Consider the following 11529-nt stretch of genomic DNA (forward strand, 5'->3'; position numbering starts at 1 on the left):
GTAAATTTGCTTAAGATTAATTTAAACAACTTTGTTGAATTTCAAAAATAGCAACTTAAAGGGTTTAGGTATAATATCAACAACTCGCCATAAAGCTATGAAATGTACTTCATTAATTCATGGGAAGTGAAATGAGAAACTTGTAAGAGTTGAAATAAGTTATTTAGTTAATTTATAGACTAAAATACAATTTACTGTTTGATTGAATCAGATATATCTTAACAAAGGATCGGAATTGTAATGAGAATTCAAAAGTTTCAGTTCTTCTACAAGATAACAAATAATGTTACAGCTCTTGTTTAATAAATGAATAATAAGAATAAAGTATACAATGTAAGTAATGTAACATCTTAAGAATGCTATAAATAAAATTTTGCCTTCACTGGATTAACACCAAAAATATTCTTATCGTAACGTTTACAGAAGGAAGTAGTGTTTTTTTACGATGTAACATTTAGAATATAATATTTAATTTTAGTTTAATTTTAAATTTATTTAACTCCAAGATGCAAAGCCTTTAATGAATAATTTAGACTAAGCTTCAAATAACTACAGTATTTAGTATAATCATATCGTAATAATAGACTAATAACTTCTGAATATATTGTCGATTGTGTATTACATTCCACGGTATGTAATTTAATGTTTACAAAACAAGTTTAATCTGTAAATTATTGTCAACTAATTTTCTAAGAAATATAGTAAATAATTAACTAACTACTTGATTAAGACAAAAATTTCTTAAATAGAACTTGCATAATTTGTAAAATAATTATAATATCCAAAATTTTGCACTCTCAAATCACATTTCACTGAACCGCTTGGGTCGCCGCGTCAGAGCCATTTCAAACGTGATCTGCACCACTTTTAGATCTCCCAGTAAACTGCCCTTTTCTCCATCCTCCAGTGTCGTCCGATGAAGTCCATGGCCATGCCTCCATTATCAGAACCATAATAGTATGTTGTTTTATCAAATTGATAAATATCATTGGTGGTTGCTATAGAAGGTGGAGGAAATTCCGAAATTGTTATAATTATCTGTAGAATCATGCACGAGGGGTTTAAAGCATGGGGAAATAAAGAGTCTGCAAAACTTTTTAGTCCAAGGTGGAAGATAATTTTATGACAAAAGGAAGTGCATAATCAGAATACTTTAACCCTCCATCTGTTAGACGACTAGTCACTAGTCGCCAAAAAATGTTTTCACCAATGTTGAACGACTAGTCACTAGTCGTTCATGCAGTCATCTTTTTAATCAAACTTTTCCTTTCGGAAAATAAGATTTTAGTGAGACAATATTATATCACATTAATTGGGAGGTTTCACAGAATAATTTGATGTATAGTTTATTGAATAATAATGCCTAATAAGTGTGCACTGAAATTATAAAGTTGCAATACAAATGTTCGTTTGCCGTGTCTGCTCGCGCCCATCGAGAGAACGGAAAAAAAACGGGATTTTCCCCTATACTCTTGACGAGGGAAATGTTGTGTGGGGAATGAGCTTGGCTACATCACTGCGTTCGGAATTCCTTTCTTTACAAGAACATCTGCTTCAAACATCTATTTTTAGCTTCACATTGTGAAGAAAGACCTTCGAAGCGACCATTGTTTGCGACATTTCTGTAATGTTAGAACGACTAGTTTGACTAGTCGCTAGTATTTTGGTGTATATAATACTATTATTAGTGATGTGTTTATATCAAAGTACATCAAATTTTTCGTTGTGAAATTTGCCACCTAGTGATATGAACATCTTCATGGAATTAATCAAGTGTGTGCGTGTATTTGATGAACAAACTTTATAAATTTCTAGGGGACTGTGACCGCCATATTGATTCACCGGCATCACTGACTGTGCATTTGAACTTGTGTTGTAAGTTCTAGGATTTTATTTATACACAGTAAGGTGAAGAATGGTTTTTGTTTTTGTTTTATATATTGCATAATAATTTATTGACATACACAGGTGAGCTGTAGGCTAAATTTTTAATTATAAACTTTTATACACAGGACTAGGCCTAGTTTACAAATAGTGTTTATTTTATTTATTTTTATTTATTTATTTTTATTTATCGAACAATATGAGTGACCTAGTAAATAAGTTCAGGTGAACTCAGACAATTACTCTTAGATGATGAGTTTCTAACCGACAGTGAAATTGATGAAACGCCCCCCGTAACATCAACACCAATTCACCCTGGCCCCAGCACATCTGCAGGGATTTCAAGACTCTCGTCCTCTCTAGGCCTAAGGGAGGTGAATTCCTCCGATATAGAGGTGGCAAATGAATTCGGAGAGTGAAAATGGATTCTTTGATGTCGATGACATCTTTGCCCTGTCTGAAAATGATTTGGATGTGTCGCTCACAGACTTTTCGAGTGGTAGTGGGGACGATTACGAACCACTAGAAGGGGAGGAAGAAAGTTCAAGCGATGATGCCCAGAAACGCCCAGAAAAAGAAGACGGCGACAGCCTTTGGCATACCCGCCACCTACTGCGGAATTACCATATTTAGCTGCTGAGCCAACCGGCTGTACAACCCTCACCACCAGCTGCGGATCAACAGGCAGTACAACTCCCATCACCAGCTGCGGAGCCACCGGCTGTACAACCCCATCACCAGCTGGCGGATCCACCGGCTGTACAACCCCACCATCAGCTGCGGAGCACCAACTTCCTCCTGTCCAGCCATTGTGGTTGAGGGCGTATCTCCTGAGAGGCCAAGGACAGGTGAAATCTAAATATAAGGTTAGAGGCCCTGGACCTCGACACACCGAAAGGTGTGTTCGAAGCCAATAGACTTTTTTTATCTGTTTCATGAACAATTTTGTTTGGAACCTGATGGTTCGGGAAACAAACAATTTTGCTCAAAGACACATTGATTCACTACGAGCTAGAGGGAGGCTTCGTCCCATTTCACGGCTGCTCTCTTGGGTCAATGTGACTGTTGAAGAGATAAAGAAGTTTTGGGCTCTACTAATCAGCATGGGGCTTACGAAAAGAAAGACTGTTGAATCATACTGGTCGACCCACCCTAGTTGTTCATACCTTTCTTTTCTAAGACCATGACATTACGTAGGTTTCAACAGATCCTAGCATGTTTCATGTATCGAATCGTGTGAATCTCCAAACAAGGGCCACCCTGGGTATGACCCTTGGGTGAAGGTGCGTGATTTTATCGATCACATGAACGATGCCTTCAGGTCTCACTTTGTGCCAAGCCAGGAAATCTGTATTGATGAAAGTATGATTGGCATGAAGAAACCGTTGTACTTTTATTCAATACATGGCTAATAAACGGCACGCAAGGTTTGGCATAAAGAAATTCGAACTTTGTGATTCTGCGACGGGATATGTCATGCAATCGGCATTATATTCAGGCAAGGACTTTTTGGAAGGTGGATCTGATCCATTTACCCAAAAAGTTGTGGATGACTTGATGACGAATGCTGGCCTATACCGTAAATATTACCACCTGTTTACCGACAATTTTTACACAAAAGTCCCTCTTGCAAATTTTTTATTCACAAGGAAGACCTTTCTTACAGGCACTATCAGTAAAGGAAGCAGATTTATTTCAAATCTTGTAAAAGAATCTAACATATCAGTTGGCGAAATCCCTATATTTCAGGAAAAACAAGGTGCTTATCGTGAAAATATAGGGAAACGCAAAACTAGAAAACCTGTCATGCTTTATCACTACGGCCTACCATGCAGAGGATCAGGAGGTGGTAAGTCGTTAGTGGTAAGCACAGTATCAAACCGGTTGGTAATAGCAGGATACAATCAACACAATGGGGGGTGTTGATTGCAAAGATAAAAGTATTTTTCACTTGACCTGCAGCCGCACAACCAAGCGATACTGGAAGAAAATTGTATACAATTTTGTTGATATGGCGCTCCTAAATGCTTATATCTTGTACAGATACCACTCTGAAAAGCCTATGAGCAGATGGGAGTTTATGAACAACATTGTAGGACAGTCTTCTTTTAGTTGCTGCTCCAGTTCCTCAGGGTGATGCACCTCTACCCTGTGATTATGTAATTTTTTGTAAAAATACAACGATTCACAATTTACCAAAAATAATGTAAACACTTTTGGGAAAGTGTAATTTTTTTAATGTTTTGCATAAAGAACCTTTCTTAGAAGATTTTGTATATCTTGAAAAGTGATAAAAAAATTATTAATATTTTTTATGAGGCTTTACTTTTGGATTTTTTTTTTTTTTTTTTTTTACTTATAATGAAAAAAAGTACTAAATAGAAATTAAAAAATTACTCCAACTGCATATACATGTTTCTGGTTTCATACTGAAAAAGAAAAATATATAATAGTGTATACTTTACTTCAAAAATAAACATTCTACATAGGTTTGAATGAAGGTGTGCACAACTAGCAAAATAGTGCCTGCCATTATAGGAATTTGAACTGCCAGATCCAGGGTTAAAGGATAATTTGAGTTTACAGTTATTTTTTATAGTAAATTATATTGAAAGTTCAGAAAAAGTTGAAAAGAAATGAAATTTGTAAGTAAAGATAAAGCATCAAGAGAAAAATGAAGGAAAGGGGGCTTAGAGTCAAGGAGTTCTAATCATTAGAGCATCTTACATCTCGGTGGAGGCATTTTAACTAATGTATGGTTCTGAAAGCTCCCACTCTGTAGAATCGTTATGTCTCGAGAAAAGAAAATACTGTTACGAAAACTTCCGGCGGGTAGGATTCCGGATCTGTTATAGTTCCTTTCTCCAGGACCTTGTACTTTAACTTCTGGAAGTTTTCAGTGTCAAAAAGTGTTGGGTATATGGCAGATTATAGTTTTTAAGAGATTTTGACCATGAATGTCTTAACTCCCGATGTCTGGAGTGTTCAGCCCTCTAAACCTCTGGCTTCCAGAACTGTTCTATGGATACTTTGGCTGGAAACTCAGGGCCTCTTAAAGTTCCTGATTTCTGGAAACTTCCTATATAAGCTTACGAATTACAGACTTCATGATACACACAATTTTTATAAGAGACAAACAAAATTATATTTCGTCTTTTGAAAACCGTAATAACTGTTTATGAGGTTCGTCTTAAAAATATATTAAACCATCAACACTACGATTATTGTAGCTTTCCAACTATGACGCATTCGGTTTAAATAACTATTTAAGATCAGTATTATTTTCAAGCCACCTCCATACCAATTTAAGGGAACATCTCAAGGATGTTAATGATTGTTGTGTCGAATATAGTTTTTACTCTGGGACTTTGTTCCTTTAACTCAAGGACCATAAAATTATCTGTGGTTGACATAACTTATTAAAACTGTTTCAAAAACGTTTATCTTTTCGAATTGTTATGCCTTTTGATCTAGGAAGAGAATACAGTTACGATATTTGCATTATCTTATACATCATTTTAATTAATAATATAGCATTATTATATATTTTTACTTAGAAATTTTTATATGAAACTTATGAATGAAATTTTGGTCGAAAATACTAGTTTAAGGAAGTTTAATTTAATTTGTTTTAGTACCTTACAAAGCTAATAAGCTCTGACAGTCTACCCAATGAAACCATGTTGAAGGTATATGCTATTGTGACAAAGTGTATAATTGACATCCATCATGCATTTTAACTGTCAATGAACCTCCTTACTGTCTATCACTTAAAATTATTATTCATTTAATCTTAATTACAAGATTAAACAAAGTTATGCATTAAGGCGATATGTATATGAGGGTAAATTTCCATAAGCGTCAAATGCCGGTGAAATCTGAATAAAACATGAAATAATAACTAACCTTCCATTTAGAAATACACAGGCTCTTAGTTGAATGCTAAACGTTATACTAAAAGTTCTTAGCTGAGCGATGATAAATGTCTGCTGTTCAGGTGTAAAAACCAATCTACAAGCACAATGTGTGTCCGGTCCTAAATGAAGACGCGATCTTCCCTAGACCAACAAAGGATAGTAATTAGTGTCTTCTGAACCTCCGGGTTGTTGAAATAGCGACGCTTTGCTATCGGGCTTACCTTAACACCCTAATACTCTTGTTACACGATTTTGGCTCCTTTTGGAAAAGCAAAGTACTAATTTTAAATTACTTGTACTCGTGCACATTTTGAGATATATCTTAAGGTTTCACGAATGTACCTATTCAAAGTTTATAAATAATTGATTTAGTTGAGATATTAAGCATCCATCGTACACCAAAAAAGTCATATTTCATTCTCTTAATGTTCGTTTGGCGTGCATTTTCTATATATCATAGAGTTTTCAGTTAGCTGCCTTACAAAGTTTTGAATAGTATACAATGACATATTGGATATTTTTTATCATGAAATTCGCAGCAATTGTTAGTACTATCATTAGCATTGGATAGATAAATTATCATTTACAAATATATTTTATTGATTCATTACCGACTTTTATCAAAATACGGCAACCGTTTCCATTCCTGTAAAAGTTTTAACACAAATATTTCCGAACATATTTTCAAAATTATAACTATACAAGAACAATTTGGATATAATAATTGTGAAGATGATAAATGCAGTTCAAGCCAAATCAAACCAAACTTGATACCAGGATAGCAATGACTTAGTTAGTTCGTTGGTTAATTCCAACTAGTAAAAGTTTTCACGACGCACAGCAATTTTAAGACTTTCTCGCCTTAATTGACTGAGTGGTTGTTTCACTCTCGTTACTTTTTCAACTAGCAAAGTGCTCATAATCAGCTTATTCCTTTCATTCATCGCAATGATCATTTCAACCGATATCTGACTTGATATTTTCAGTACCAGACCTCGATCAGCTGATACTGGCCATCCAAACGTCACCTTTTTCCACACTCTATTAATTAAATAATTTCAGATAGTTGACTCAATTGATTGATTAAACTAAACATAATCACGATATTCGAAGGGGACAACAAGTACAACCTTTATTTTCAAAGTTCCATTTAAACTTGCTTTTAGTTTAAAACTTCACTGATTCACTGTGCTTTACCGTCTAGAACTGCAAATTATATTAAATCGTTTTTATATTTTTTAGTTGCATCACAATAAATTTAAAATTCAAAACTTATAAAATCTCAAGTAACCGAAATATTTGTGTGATGTTTAAAGTTTGTTTTAACGATGGAAGGACTGTAAAGGAAACCGAATTTTGTGTATCACCAAACGATAGAAAATTTGTGAAAAGCTCCTGATTTATTTATAACCGAAATATCTTTAAAGGTCGTTGGATCAAACAAGGATAATAAACTAAGGCTCTAGAGCAAACAACAAAAACAAATGTTTTCATAATAGACCGCCTTGGCTAACAAGTTACTCCACAGCTTAGCATCCACCTTAATACAATACCTGAGCCTATGCTAATGTTGAGGTTTAGCCCCATTTCACCTTACGTTTAGTGCAGTGTGTGACATTTGACACTGTCACAGACTTGACGTCTGGAATCTGGAAACTAAGCCCGTCTGAAGGGGTCCAGAGAAACTGAAACGGTAGATAGAGTACCTAGCCAGCTCCGTCTGAAATCATAATATGTACTACCAGTATAGTCTAAATACTCTACTATTAACTACTCATTGGTAATAAAAATATAAACTTCGATTGACATTATAACCGTTATAATCAGTATCGTACTGTGAACATAAAATTGCATTATTTTATAAATTCCACCCAAAACTTCGATATAACTACTTACCTCTGTATTCAATTAATTGAATGATACCAGGTTTACTTATTTGAAACCCCTTCATAATTGAGATGTCACTTCCTCTTCTCTGAAATTATGTAGTTAAACAGCATTTATTCCAGTAACGAGAGGCGATAAGTTCTCGTAATGAAGCCGTCACTAACAGCGCCATCTATCTAGACTTATTAAAATACTTCAGCGCGTGTAAAATAATATGGTGAATACAACATCACTGCCTGATAGATTCTCCAGCAAAACGGTATTTACAGTTGTTATATATAGTAATATTAAAAGTAATAAGTCAACCAAAAATTATCAAAGGTTATTATTTATTTCAAACAATCACTTTCAAATTAATGTGATAAAAAAAGATAATCTTTTACGAGTTATAATATTATAAACAAACTAATATAACGTTACAAACTTACTTAAATCTGTTTTGTTTGGAAAAGTCTAAAACGAGAAAATATAAAACCTAAGTATACATAAATAGTACGTATAATACTTTTTCTATACATATTGCACGAAGAAAATTACACACTATTTACAGCTTCATTACTGAAATATAAATATGCTTATAAAATGTGCACACATCTCTTTCCAATTTTATATTGCTGCCCACGGCGCACTTGGTTCCGATTGCAATATCTTGCAAACGGGTTTCATCTCACGTAACCGAGATATTATTTACATTCAATTATTGTACAAGTAGATATGCTGTATTGGGACAAAAAAGTGTTTTTTCTTTAATTAGTTTTGCTACTTACTCAATAGATTGGTTGTGCAGTTTACTCAATAGAGTTAGTAACAAAGAGTAATTTGTTTAACTAAGTCATCATGTTTGATTGGTATATAATTGTTATAATTAGTTTTAAAACAAATCACTAGTTAACAAACTTTACAGTAACAGTATTAATTTAGGATGGATGTGGAAATTCAATGAAATATGGTTCCCAGAATATGATAGAATAACATACAATTGTCTACGTTATGACGAACAATCCTATAAAAGAATCCAAATACATTCAAATTAAATTATTTTTTCTTTCTTCTGGTGTTAAGCTACACATCATAGAAATCACATACTTCAGTTATTTGCATAACTTTTCGAATATCAGTCGCACATTGGAATACATACAGAGTGTTCATAAATCACCCTATCAAACTTGACCAAATGGATTGTTAGCTCAAAATAAGTATGAAATGTGGCAAAGAATATCCGATTTTGTTTAGTTTACTTTATACATGATTTATTTCTTGTGATATAAAGTACCGTTACATCTTGTTTAGCTTAAAGTGTGTCTGTTTGTGATTTTTATAAAAAATCTTTCTAAAGTATAAAGATATACGGTTCAAACTTAAAAACATTTTAATTCCATTTACTTGTAATCCAAACTCTATAAAATAGTCATAAAAATATAATTTCATGTTTCTAAATAGTAACAATACAAAGTGTTAAATCTATATAGTATGTTTGGTTTATTTTGAAAGAGAGGTTCTGAAGTAAATTATACAGTTATAACGCATTTTTCTTTATTTCTTAATGTAATTTGGAAAGACACCATTTAATAATCACGGAAATAGTTTTTTTACACAGTGTTTTAATTAATAGCTTTATTACTTTAAATGAACTGATTAACAAAATAACATAAAAAATAATGAACTTGCAACTTTCGCAGATAAAAATAATAATCATTTGGTGATTATCAGTTAAACAATAGTAATAAGTTTATTAAATTATTTAGTAAGTAAGGGATGGCGCTCAAAAAACCTTTATATAATAAACTTGATACATAACTTGAAATAAACTTGATATAAAAATGTTGATCTAAAATAACTCATATTTTAATACTTTTTATAACCTTAACATAGAAATCTCCCATTGTTTAGTTATTAAAGGTAATTCTTGTTTTTCTTCTTTTTTAATTAGACTAAATATTTTGCAAAGTTTCATTTATGTACCTACCTTTATTCTATTGAAACATATAATTGTTAATATAATTAATATAATAATAATATCATTTTCCTAAAAAAAACTCAAAAAGACACACCGTAAGCTAACTGAGATGTAACGATACTTTATAATATTTTATACTTATTTTGACATAAGATACCATTTACTGATGTCTGATAGAACCAATTATGAACACTCTGTACAAGCTAAACTACTACATTAGCCTTTATTTGCTGAGCGTTACCGAAGCCTAGCACTTGGGGGTTCTGATCATTTTCATTTTGTCTGTTTGTCTGTATTTATGCATGATATCTCGATAACAAACTCAACTATAGACTTGACCATTTGCACGAAGCTTAATTTATACATAAGCAACAATGAGTTTGGTGATTGTGCAAGTTACTCCATTGGAGTGGCTGACCGTTAAGAATATTATTACATAAATCGTATGGGCAACCTTGATGACGAGAAAACATTGATTCACTTTGGTTTACAAGACAATAATGCACTTGCCTTTGATACGTTTATCAGCAGCCACCCTTGTGCAATATCAATTGCAAAAACCGGCCTTTCACAAATTCTTTCAAAAGATTGGTTTAAGGAATACCCCATATTGTATATATTAAACCTTTTTCTAAACATTTAGAACGTTTAAAACAAGATTTATTAATTCAAACTGACTAACATCTATAAGTGTTCTAAAACAGCGGATTTTCCAAATTAGTGGCATAACTACATTTCAGCTTTTAAGCATTATCATAGATTAATACTGAAGAGTTTTACATTTTCCTGTCATTAATAACAATTATTAGGCCTATACTATGCCTAGCGTTTAACAATCTCGTATATTTTTGGCATTGAAGTATATTTTTAAGAAATATAGACGTAAAATAGCATAAAACCAATAAAAATGACATGATCATTCTTTATATAATTGAATCAAACATTGCAGAGTTACGTTACATAAGTATTAACCAAGATTATACGAGACCTTCAATGAATTAAATGTTTCAATATGGCGCACGTGTGTATATTATATTGTGAACCAGTTCCTTCATGTCACAAAACAAATTCTTCAATTCCATTATTTTACTGCCGACCTTATAATCATGCCCGTATTTAGTAGTAGTCTGCCCCTGTTTCCATATCATTCTAGTCCCCTACAATTTCCATCCATCCCATCCTATCAACCACCAATAGCCAGCCTCTTAAAGTAACACATACTAGTATATTTAATTAATTCGTACCTCACACATTAAGGGCCGAGATTTAACATATCTTTCCTTTGTGGTTTTATAAACATTATAATTGCATTTCTTAAATAATCTATAGTTAGCTCTAAACGTTGCATAATTAAACATGAAATTAATGATCAGGATATTTTAATTCCTGGCCTATTTATTTCTATAAGGTTATAAATAAGAATAAACATAATTGCAGTACCCAAATAAATAAAAAAAACGTATTAGACTTTAAAAGATCCTTTTAAGTATTAATTTTAGCTAACTTAAGTAGAGTTTCGACAAAATAATATTGATCGCATTCCTGCGAACATAAAATCAACATACCATCAATTTTTTTGAACGGTTGTAACTTTCCATCAAAAATACTGAAAATAATATTGAACTTCTAATTAGTGTAAAAACTGGTATATTTTTTAATACATAAATTGATTTTTTATATACTGCTTTACTCTTAAAAGAACAATGCTATATTTTACATTATACTTTACAGCAAGTGTGTAATACAAGTGCATCTTCGAGGAATTAACAAATTTACGATGTTTTATGGACATTTTAAACATAATACTTTATTTGAAGCTGTAAACTTATTATAAAATCTTATCAGAACAAAGGCCTTCCTACCGATGAATGGTATTTGATTACA

Source organism: Homalodisca vitripennis, chromosome 2, assembly GCF_021130785.1.
Source record: "Homalodisca vitripennis isolate AUS2020 chromosome 2, UT_GWSS_2.1, whole genome shotgun sequence".
Taxonomy (NCBI): domain Eukaryota; kingdom Metazoa; phylum Arthropoda; class Insecta; order Hemiptera; family Cicadellidae; genus Homalodisca; species Homalodisca vitripennis.